The sequence below is a fragment of the Copidosoma floridanum genome, unplaced genomic scaffold (genome assembly GCF_036245765.1).
Source record: "Copidosoma floridanum isolate Cflo_tuat_1 unplaced genomic scaffold, Cflo_Japanese_pri ptg000005l, whole genome shotgun sequence".
In the NCBI taxonomy this organism is placed as follows: domain Eukaryota; kingdom Metazoa; phylum Arthropoda; class Insecta; order Hymenoptera; family Encyrtidae; genus Copidosoma; species Copidosoma floridanum.
In genome coordinates, this window is record NW_028321882.1 from 10,957,114 (window position 1) to 10,969,515 (window position 12,402).

The window sequence follows — 12,402 nt, forward strand, 5'->3', positions numbered from 1 at the left end:
ATTGATGCTTTTAAGCGAGAAATCACGTCACTTCCTAAGAACCACACATGGGATTAATGCAAGCTTCCGGCCGACAAGCAGCTTATAGGTTCAAAATGGGTCTATAAAAAAAAAGAATAATATATGAAAAAAAAAAAAGGAATAAAAAAAAAGATTAAATATGAAAATAAGAAAGAAATTAAATAAAGGAAATACAAAAAAATGAAAAAAATGTAATAAAATGAAATATGAAAAAAAATAAAACAAGAAATAAAAAAAAAAAATAAATAAAACAAGAAATAAAGAAAAAAAAAAAAAATAAAAAAAAAAAAAAAAAACAACAACAAACCAGGGGGGATAAATGGGTCATGGGACCCACGGTAAGAACGAAGTTCTTTGAACATGACAAGTATAAAAACACAATTTCTCAGGTAACAAGGGTGTCGCCAGACCCATTGAAAGAACGAAGCTCTATAAACGTTAATACTGCATTCATGTAGTTCACTAAACAAAAACTTGAAAAACGAATAAAAAAAAAAAATAAAAAAAATAGTTCAGTACTCACGATGGTTGAACTTCGTGAGAACGTCGTGCATAAATACAGTACTCACGAAGTTCAACCATCGTGAGTACTGAACTATTTTTTTTATTTTTTTTTTTTATTCGTTTTTCAAGTTTTTGTTTAGTGAACTACATGAATGCAGTATTAACGTTTATAGAGCTTCGTTCTTTCAATGGGTCTGGCGACCCCCTTGTTACCTGAGAAATTGTGTTTTTATACTTGTCATGTTCAAAGAACTTCGTTCTTACCGTGGGTCCCATGACCCATTTATCCCCCCTGGTTTGTTGTTGTTTTTTTTTTATTTTTTTATTTTTTTTTTTTTTCTTTATTTCTTGTTTTATTTATTTATTTTTTTTATTTCTTGTTTTATTTTTTTTCATATTTCATTTTATTACATTTTTTTCATTTTTTTGTATTTCCTTTATTTAATTTCTTTCTTATTTTCATATTTAATCTTTTTTTTTATTCCTTTTTTTTTTTTTCATATATCATTCTTTTTTTTTCATATTTAATTTCATTACTTTTTTTTCATTCTTTTGTATTTCCTTTATTTCTTTTTTTTATATTTTTCTATTTATATTCATTCTTTTGTATTTCCTTTATTTCATTTCTTTTTTTATATTTCATTTCATTATTTTTTAATATATTATTTTATTTGTTCAAATTTAATTTAATTTCATTATTATTTTTTTTCATATTTCATTTTTTCATATTTCGTTTCTTTTTTTTTCATATTTAATTTCATTACTTTTTTTCATTTATAACAGTAATTATTAGCATTACTGTAATGCAAAAAAAACCTCAGGTTTAATGAAAATACAAATATTTAATGCGTAATAACGCGCCTTATTAAATTTAATTTACATAACCATATTTATGCTAATTAAATTTTTTTTTTTTTTTTTTTTTTTTTTTTTTTTCTTTTCAAGATGTATTATTTAAAAAACAAATACACAATTTATAAAACAAATTCATAATTGAATGTATTATCAGTGAATACATTTAAAAATGGAATGTTATAGTTACGAGTCACACGATAAGTACAAGAAACCGACTTCCATAATGGGCAGCGCTCGTAGCAGAGTGGGTAAGGTACAGGACTTACACGCAGAAGGTCGAGGGTTCAAATCTCTTTATTGGAAAATGTTTTTTTTTTTTTTTTTTTTTTTTTTTTTTTTTTTTTTTTTTTTTTTTTTTTTTTTTTAGAATTGTAAAAGAAAAAAAATTCAAAGTCAAAGAAAAATTACTGTGGGGAAATAAAATTAAAATTTGTTAAAAAATTAATTGCTTGGGAGTGTGAGGGGGAATGGTGGGTAAAGGTGTGGTGCAGAAGAGTAACACGGCACGGTTGACAGATATACATATGTAGTGAGGAGAGGGGAAGTGTGTAGAGAACACTTGGTGAGGGGGGACGGGGTGAGGAGAAAAACTTGAGAGGAAGAGATTTCTGATTCAAAAAAAAAAAAAAAATCGGTCGGTTTTAAAATTCCAGCCCCCCGAGTAACGCGACATAAAGAACTTCGTTCTAAAAAATTGGACCGCATAATGCTGTATCATACAAAGCCAGGTTGGTAGCTCAAGGTTTATCTCAGATACGTGGTGTAAATTACGACGACACATCCTCACCAGTAGTTCGTTTTACGAATCTTTGACTCTTGTTTGCCCATGCGGCTCAACTTGATTTCGATATTATTCATTTCGACGTAGAATCCGCCTTTTTGCATGGACACCTCGATGAAGAGATTTACATGAAAGCGCCGGAGAGACTACTACCACGGGATCAAAGTGATATGGTTTAAAGACTCCAAAAGGCTATTTACGGACTCAAGCAAGGCAGTCGGAATTGGAATTCTAGATTAAATCGCTTTCTTCTTTCGATGAATTTAGAACAATCGCAATATGATCGCTGCATCTATTACCATTTTTCAGAAAGAAAAATTATCATTATAGCTGTTTTTGTGGATGATATCCTTGCCTTCAGCAACACACCAAGGTATCTGAAAATGGTTCATATTGAAATATCAAGGGTGTTTCCTGTCAGAAATTTAGGACCAGTACAAAGATTTTTGGGCATTGCAGTAACACGAGACAGAGTCAATGGACAACTCTCTTTAAGTCAATCAGATTATGCAAAGGAAGTTTTACAACAGTATGGCATGAATGACTGTAACCTGTGCACGATCCTCATGAATGCCTCTTGTTCCCTTGAATCTGCTGCTGATGGATCAAATAGCAATAGTCATTATCAAAGTATTACGGGATCATTATTGTATCTTGTTCAGGGTACAAGACCAGATTTGGCCTATGCTGTTGGTTCCTTAAGCAGATTCAATTTATCCAACGACCAAAACCATTGGAATGCTGTCAAAAGAGTGCTTAGGTATCTGCGAGGTACTTTGAATTATTCCTTGCTGTTTTCTAGGGATCCGGACTTAACTTTAGTAGGATATTGTGATGCAAGCTGGGCTTCTGAGCCCGCAGACCCGAGATCCACATCTGGTTACATCTTTAAAGTGCAAGGAGGCACAATAAGCTTGAATTCGCGCAGACAACACACTGTCGCTTTATCGAGCACCGAAGCGGAGTACCCAGCTATGTCATCAGCCGCACAAGAAGCCATATGGTTAAAAAACCTGTGCGGTGAACTGTGTATTCAATCAAATGTACCTGTAGTAATCAAGTGCGATAACAAAGGGGCGATTGATTTGGCTACAAATGCTAAATTCAGTCCTAGGACAAAGCATATCAATACCCGTCATCATTTTTTGAAGGAGAAACTGGACTCCAAGGAGATCTCAATCGAATTCTTACCATCAACTCAAATGTTAGCAGATCCTCTAACTAAATCTGTAAATAGTGATGGACTTAAGAAATTCAACAGTGAAATAAATTTAATTCAAGTGTACTGCCCTTAGACTAATTTAAGTGTACGAATAACTTTTGCATTAAGTTTTTTTTAAGAAAGGACTTTTGTATTCAAGTTAAAATTTTTTATATTTATAGTTGTTGAAAGAACGTTTTTATAATTGTTATGTTCATATATTCCTCATGTTGTAGTTTATTAAAAAAAAAAAAAAATTAATTGAGGGGGCGTGTTATAATTGGCAATTAATTTTATGTTGCATGAGAGCGTGATAATGTATGTCACTATGTGTGTGTGTGTGCTTTGGGAGCTATAAGTGGGAGTGTAAACGTACTTTACTTCTGCGTCGTTGTACTGCTAAAGTGGGTGCGACAGTCAGTCCGAGTATAACTTACAAGCAGAGCACACCGCTGTATGTAGCTCTCAACATCCAAGCCGTTATTAATAAAAGTCTTTTACAACACACATATATTTATTGCCTTTACCACTGTCATTCCATAACATCAATACAATTAATGGCTGTACAAAATTTCTCATTGTTGCGATTACGTAGTAGACATATATTTATTGTAAAAGCCTATCTATGCGAGCTTATGTTTTTTCAACCAAGAGACTATGATTTTTTAAAATTATTAATAATATTGTAATCCAAAACAATATGAAAAAGTGTAAAGTTGTTAATCTGGAAAATTGATCAATTTACAGTTTACTGTAATAAGTTGTGAATGACGGGTAGGAAATGATAATTTGATAAGACAAATTAACATAAGTACTAACAAAGCACTTTTAAAAAGTACAAATTATTATTTGTGTCCCAAGCGTATCTAATTTACGCTACTTCTATATATTTTCCTTGAAAACAGCTCTATTAATAGTATAATTACTATCGATAACTTAAAATCTATGGAAAAAAAGTAAGTGATGAGGTGCCAACGTCCAATAATATACTATAAACATCGCCTTAAGAGTAACATGTATCATTAAACAGTAAAAAACAGAATTCGTTTAAAAATAAAGTTCATACATATTTTCTTTCGAATACACATATTTACATGAATTTTTTATTCATGTGCACATGTGTGTATCCTTACCTTAAAAAGTATGTATGTATGTATGTATATGGCCATACCCGGGTGATTCTGCCGTAATTTGCTCAGATTGTGTCCGGTACTCGCACTCGCATACCGTTATGAAATCCAAAACTTTAAAAACGCTAAATTGTGTTGAATGTTATCAATTTCACTTGGCATATTGTCAAATACCAATGTATTGATTTCTTCATTGAGTTAATCGATCCTTTAGAGTCGAATTTTCCATTCCGACCCATGTCAACAACTCAATTTCACTCATAAGAACTTTCAACGGTAAACAATAAGGCTTATATGCCACTTGGGCGTGTAAGCATCATATACTCTAGCTATTGGTGATTAGATTTGTACCTTAGTCACACTAAGTATCGACAAAGACGATGAGTTTTCACTGCATACATTTTGTTCACATATTTGCACCATCATCGCGGTTTTAACAAAAATCAGTTCAATCTAGTAACTTTTTGGATTGGAAATGCTAACCAATGGTCACTTTGCAAAGTATAAGACTACAATGAATAAATTCTTATGACAGTAGTACCTGAAGTTGTTACCTCTCGAATAGCCAAGTTCTTCTATTTGCGTATTTCGTGCGTACAAACCTTTTATTCCATTCCGACCCCCCATGGAACAACCACTCGGTGTACGTGTGTATGTACACAAACTACAGTTTTTTTTATTGCATTTGAGGCTAGTAAACTTAGTATGGGTGGACAAGTCATTGTAATACGTCTATGAGTCATACGAGCACTGTAAACTTTGAAAATTCCATTCCGATCTTACCTCACCTCAAAGTGCCGTTTTTTTTTGTTTTAGAGCAATCAATCCCAGCCAAACTTTTTTTTCATTACTATTGGACTACAAGACGAGATACGTGTCTCGAGGTTTCGTTCAATTGGCCTTTTTTCGCTACATAAATGCAAAAACGGTGGTGCTACTTCCAATGTTGGTAGCTAAGTGGTGCACTCTATTAGGTGGCTTTATCTGGGCTTAAATGAAAGCAAAAACATAGCCGTAATGATTAAAACAGAAGTCTTTGAATTTTATGCCCCGAATGAAAAGTTATAGTGATTTTATAAAAAAATACTGAATTTTAGCCAAAATCACATCATTAGCGATATCAACGTTCTAATTGACACAGCTGTAACTTTTGTATGGAAGCACAAAATGGAACAAAGTTACTTTTTAATCGATAGGTCTTGACCCTAGCTTTTATTTAAGCCCAGTAAGAACACTCAAACTGTTGAAGGAGCTTAGCTACACGTGTCAGAAAGAGATACAATTATTCAAAAATCCATGAAAACTGAATTTTATAAAATTTGGTATAACTTTTGACTAGTTAATCTTGTAGTTGCATCCCTTTAGATATTTGTTACTGATGTTGTGCACAGTACAAATACCATGAAAAAATTTTTTTTTAACCAACTTCTTTTTAAACAATTTTTAAGTTGATCTGAGCCAGTTACGACAGAATTACCCGTATATAACATTGTTTTTAATGTTTTTTTAAGGTGATAAATTATTGGAAATATTTTAATACTTGTAAAAAAAATTTTTTTTTTTTTTAAGCGTTACCTATGCTGAATTGCACGATTTGTTGTCATAAAAGTAATTTACTCAATTATGAAAAAGTAATATACTTATTTTGTAGAATAATAAAGGTTTCTCCAAGCGAGAACTCAGTTGGGTTGGGTTGCCGTAGTTTACAAACGTGGGTTCTCTATCTAACGCCACCTTTGATTGATCAAGCAAAAATAATGTGCGATGTTGCCGTTCAGCGTAAGTGACGAGAAAAAATCACATCCACTCGGGTGTACAAGCTAGAGATTATTTTCCACACAACATTTATCTTTTCCATACGAACTGTAAATAGTGACCAAATGTAATGCATATACTATACTATTAATCGGTATAAAGCTTTATTGGAAAATCATCGGCCATAGTCTTTTTTAAACAGTGATGTGGACCAAAACATTGTATAATATTTTTCGCTCTAATTATTTTGCCAAAATCTCGCGAGTATCACGCGATTGTTACGTGAGAAATCTGTACAATTTTTCACGCAAGTATCGCGAGTCAATCGCGTAATAATCGTTTGGCGATCATCGCGATGATCGCGTGATTGCTGTAAGCAGGGCAGTCATGCATGTAGGTAGCTTGAGTAACTCTATTTCCTACATGACGTTGTTAAGATATTTTTATATTTACAGCTATTGTGTTTTTTTTTGTCAATAACATTTTGTTTATCAGGTTACACTGTACTGTATGAGTAGATCAATTATTTTAAGAGTAGTGGCATCAGACACCAGTGTTGACTGTAATGATTATGTTTTATTTTTAAATGTCATCTAACGCTATGTAATTGTCTAACATTTTATAAGGCTATATTTATTTTGTAGTCATGTCAAACAGATTGCATGGACACTGGGATGGTTTCGAGAGACTTAAAGTCGATGAGAAAGCCAAGGCTAAGTGTGACAAGTGTTGCAAGTGTTTTGCAAACACATCATCGGAATTTCTAATCAGACATAAGTATGTATAAATTTGTTTATCATTGCATGCTGAAGACTCGTTTTAATTTAATATCTTATACAATTCCATGTATGTATTCTTAAAATTATTTGTAGTCCAGTAAAATCAAAACTTATCTCCGATACTAGTCCAAGTACAAACAGACCTAGTCGATCACCTATACTATTGAACAAAACTTGTCATTAATTGATCATGAAAATGAAGGTATATGTTCATGCACCACCCAAAATTGCTAGAGTTTGTAAGACTGTGAGTATTCAAATATGTGATCTATAAATAAATCAAGTTCTTCCATCCAATTATTTCCATTCAATAATTCATTCAGGTAATATTCTAGAGAACTAAGAAGTAGCAGAGTCTCAAGAGATTATACGTCATAGATAAAGTCAGGCTAAAAAATAGTATATAATCACCACGAGAAAAAGTAAAAACTTCTCGGATTGCATATTTGATAGTTTGGTAGCTAGTATACATTCAATCTGAGACAATCTTTAGTTTTTTGCTCTATGTGCATAGTATATGTACTATTAAATACGAAAAAGTAATGGTGTGAATTCATAAACAATTTTCATTATACTATTTTCAGATTTCTCAAATCTTATAACAACCAATTGTATTTTTATGTATGAAATTACTTTTCACTAATGCATATTCAGTGTCCATGTAATTAAAAATGAATGTATACATCTACCTCACTTCATTTTGTTATATTATATTAGTATAACATTTGATATTATAATACTTTGCAGTTCTTTAAATAGCCCTAGTAGGTAGTCGATGAAAGTGGTTGGTGAGAATGCAAATTAATTTAATGTAATTATGACTAATTTCTATGTATTCGCAAACTATAGGAACAAATAATGGCATCGGATGGCACTATGACAAAAACAGTTCTTGCTATAGTGGCATGACTTCCATTTGCATTATCATTCAAAGGAAGCTTTATGATGATTGATTTTAAATTTTCATTAGTTTCAAGTTATACATTATTTACATATTTTATGACGTGAAAAATATAAAAAATCAATTTCTTTAAGACGGTTGTGTGTCGGGAGTGTAAGTGTGTGCATGGGTGTGTCTGTATGCATGTGTGTCATTGTCATTGTCTTTGTGGTTGCTTGAAAAACACCACATAGTTTTCCCACATGGGTTCCCATGTGGGGAAACCATGTGGGTTTTGTCTCAAATCCCCACGTGGAAAAATCATGTGGGAAAACCATGTGGAAAAACCATGTGAGAAACACTGTAGCTTTAAAAAAGTTAACGCTCGAATAATGTTTTAATGATAACCAGGACAAAAAATAATAATTAAAAATGACAAGATAGAATCCAGACATAAACAAGCGAAAAATAACCAAAATTATTATAATAATAAAAAAATTAATGATCTTATCTATCGTTTTTATTTGTTCATCTTGATTTTTATACTCTCGGAGATCACTTTCCAGTTGAATACAATAACAATCTGTTTTTTATTTCAAAGCTATGGTAAAACTTAGAAACAATATAATGCACCTTATTTTAATGTTCATTTTTTATACTTAAGTATTAAAACATAAAAAAACGTTTGTGTACGTTTGTTTTTATACTAAACAATATGTAAAAAGTATATAAAAGAATTAATTATGTAAAAGTAAAGTAACATGTTATAAACGCATTTTTGTTATTACATACTAAATATATATTAATACATACTAAGTAAAACACCGTAGTGTGTTGACATGTAATGTGAAACATTTTCAGTTAGAAATGTTACACATATTCCTGACACATCTCAGAACAAAAATCTTCTTATTAAAATCATATTTTTTCGGAATCCATATAGTTTATTTGGTCAAATAATAAGGTGTAAGAATTCAAAAAAATAATTATGCTGAAAAGTACCGTGCGTTCTTTATGCCATAAAATAATCGGTGGCCATAAGAAGCCGTTGATTTACAGTTTCTCCCGTGTAATTCACGAAAACGGCTATTTTTTAAAGCTGTTAAGATTTTAAACCCCCAAAAAATTTATATTAAAAAAAAATTTATCATCAAAACTTTATTACCAGAGCAACAAAGTCCTGGACCTTAAACCCTACATTTTTATTGCCACAAAATCACAAATACATTTTTTACTTATTTAAATATCTGAAGTAGGATCTTAAAAGATTTCAGAGATTGCTGTGAGGGTACAATGAAAAGCTGATCTCTCACGTAATGGACTCTTGAGTTGTCGATTTTGACGCTGCTGTTTCAATCTCGATACATTTTCTGCGTCAGTATCTTGACGCCTAAGTAAAATTTTATTTATTAGATACACTTGAAGTTATTCTTCCAATTCACCCTCTTGCGGCATGCTTGAAATTTTTGTGACGCCTAAAATCTGTTTTCTGTCAACTTTGTTAAGTTCTAATATATTAGTTGGCAAGGTAGTTCGACGTCCGATGGCCCTAAAAAAGACCAGTGAACTTCTTGACTGCAGTTAACAGCAATTATGATTGCCTGAATACCTCAGGGTGATCTTCTCTGGCTTGCCGTTGAAGACCCAGACTGATCAGGAGAAAAATTACAAAGTCTGAAGCTTTGGGGCTAGTTGTAGTGCTCTTTCCCAACGTCTCCCGATATAACGTCGAAGACGCTGGTGTCTAAAGCACCTTTTTTATTTGCAGATTCAGTTGTTTTGGTGATCTTAGATGGGGAGATTGGTTAGTGATACTCGTACAGTAGAGGCTGTCCCGTTGGCTCAAGTTTTTTTTCCTTCATAGCTGTTAAAGGTTTGCCCAACGCAGACCTTGGAGAGGATCAGTGATTCCCGGTTGAATGCTTAGAGTCGAGAGGGTAGTATAGGGTCGTCGGTCACCGGGTTTTCCAGCCTTGCGAAGAACAACTGCGCAGGTGACGTCTGCTAGTGAATGGCTGACTTGGTTTAATAGTGCCCGTCTTTAGTTAATATAGTCTTTTAGTCGACGAATCGCTTCCGGAAATGGTAGTAAAAATGTATTTGTTAGAAAGGTAGCTTACACTTAGGTGGCCCCTAAAAAGAACCGATCAAATTGATGGTTAATTAAGTAGGGAACGTAAATACTTATAATAGCCCTAAAAAGCGCCAGTGGTATTTATTTTTATTCCTGATGATGAAGAGCTGGCTACGGGTTGCTTGATTTTTACCCTGGGAGTCTCGATGTACGGAGACTGTGATGGAGGGAGGTACGCCGTTGACCAAAGAATATCTCATCTCGGGTCGTTCCCCGGATAACCAACCGCTCATCGTTAGACGGGAACATGTGGGTAAGCGCGTTGGGGATGCGACGACCAAGAAGGTAGCCGTTGTGGCTGCCCGTGCCCCTCAGAGCTGTTTTTCCTTGCTTACATTTGTAGCCACAAATTCTCTAACGGCACCAGGTGGGATGGTGGGACTGCCACACAACTCTGAAGAGTTGGTGCAGATTGTGCTCTGGCTAGATATGTCTCCTGGTATTGTGGCAGAGACGGCATTGGTTGGAATTAATTTTTTTTTTTTTATCGCACTCGTCGAGATTCAGGGTGAATGGACGCCTGGGTCCCTTCCCCCTTAGAGAAGAGTGTCGTCCGTAACCAGGATACCCAGCTGCAATACTATCATCAGCATTCTCTACACAGCTCGTTGAACTGCCGAAGCTTGACTGCATCACTATCGAGACGTTCCGGCCGATTATAACCACACTTATTTAATTATGTTGCAGGTAGCTTCGATTTTATGTCGACGCCACCTAGCAGATTTTACTGAACTAAAGTGAAAGCTGGCGTATTTTTGCAGAACTTTGAGCTCATTTATTGCTATTGTTATTAAATTTTTTAAGATAAAAACTATACTAAAACCATCTAGGAAGTATCATGAATCAGTGTGCAAAATTTCATCAAAATCGGTTCAGTAGTTTTCGCGGTTAGCGATTACAACTGTTTTAGCTACTTTGCTTTATATATTAGTAAGATTTAGAATTTAATAGGTATGCGTTCGTTTGAGACTTGATGAATAACGTAGATTAAATATATGCATAACTATTACTAATACTTCGAAAACTCAAAGTGGTGCTAAGATATTAAAACTTTTCAAAAACATTTAATGAAAGTTAATTGTTACTTTCTTCGAATGCAGACGACTCGGAGGTAGAAGTTTCTTCTTCAGAAGAAGAGTTACTGACATCTGAAATTATTTTTTATATGATTTATATACGCTTACATCAAATGTCTCATTTATTTTATTGAATATTAGGTTTACCTGAGCTGGAGGAATCATTGTAATGTTTAATTAGATTATTTATAGCTTCACCCACGTGTCTTTTCCATTGGTTTTTATACATTCGTTTGATCTTGTTTGATTTAAGTTTATCAATCGATTTAAAATAATACTCTGAAAAATAAAATGATCCTGCTGATTACGGATAATTGTTTCTCACTAATGTAGATTAATATCAAAATTTTTGTAATTTAAGCGAGCTAAGCGATCTTATAGTATTATATATACTCTAGTAATATGTTACACTTACTGCGCAAAGCAGCTTTTTTTCGTGGAGTTAATGGTTGGGAGAACGACATTTAAGTTTTCGTGTTGTTTTACTCACATCAAAATCCCTGTTCATTAAGTCATGAGCTCCCCAGATCGCCTTAGCAAGCTTTTTTAAACGCAGTGGTGGTTTCGGAATGCTACGTATATCTTTGTATGCTTCCCAAGGTATGGACATATCGTAGTACAGATGGAACATATCTCCTTTTTCCTGTAAAATAATTATGTTTATAATTAGAGAATGGCTTATCAAAGTTTTTCTCAACATTTTTTAAAAACATTCATGAGACTATTTCTATAAGTGAATTTTTGACTTTTCCGATCGTAAAAGTCTACAATTTTTTGACTTTTTTGATTTTTGATTTCTGAAGAGCTTCTGACAATACGTTATGGTCGTAAGCAGAAAGCTATGTGTACACAAACTTTTTGGTTAAGCATGAGTTTCTCTTTCCTTTGATCTTAGGTTATAACGAAGCGAATTGTGCACGGTTTCACGTAAACGGTAGAGGGACCAAACCTTTTTGAACCCCTCCAGATTTCCTTAGCCACAACATTAATCTACAGACGCTAAGGACACTTAGCACTTGGGTGAGGGAGAGAAGAGAAATGGGACAATAACAAAACCCGCCTCGCACTCGCCCAGCTTAAGCTTCTGAGGATGTTTCAAACACAACAGATACTAGATACTTTTCTGTAGAAATGTATGGCTACACATGTCTATAGGGACATAGGAACCTGGCATACAAAACACTAGCCTCACTTTAGTGGGAAATTTTATACGCAAGTGTATATCTACAGCGACAGAATAAACAGATGTAGCGTAGTATGGCTTGAGTATAATAAGAACCTAGTAC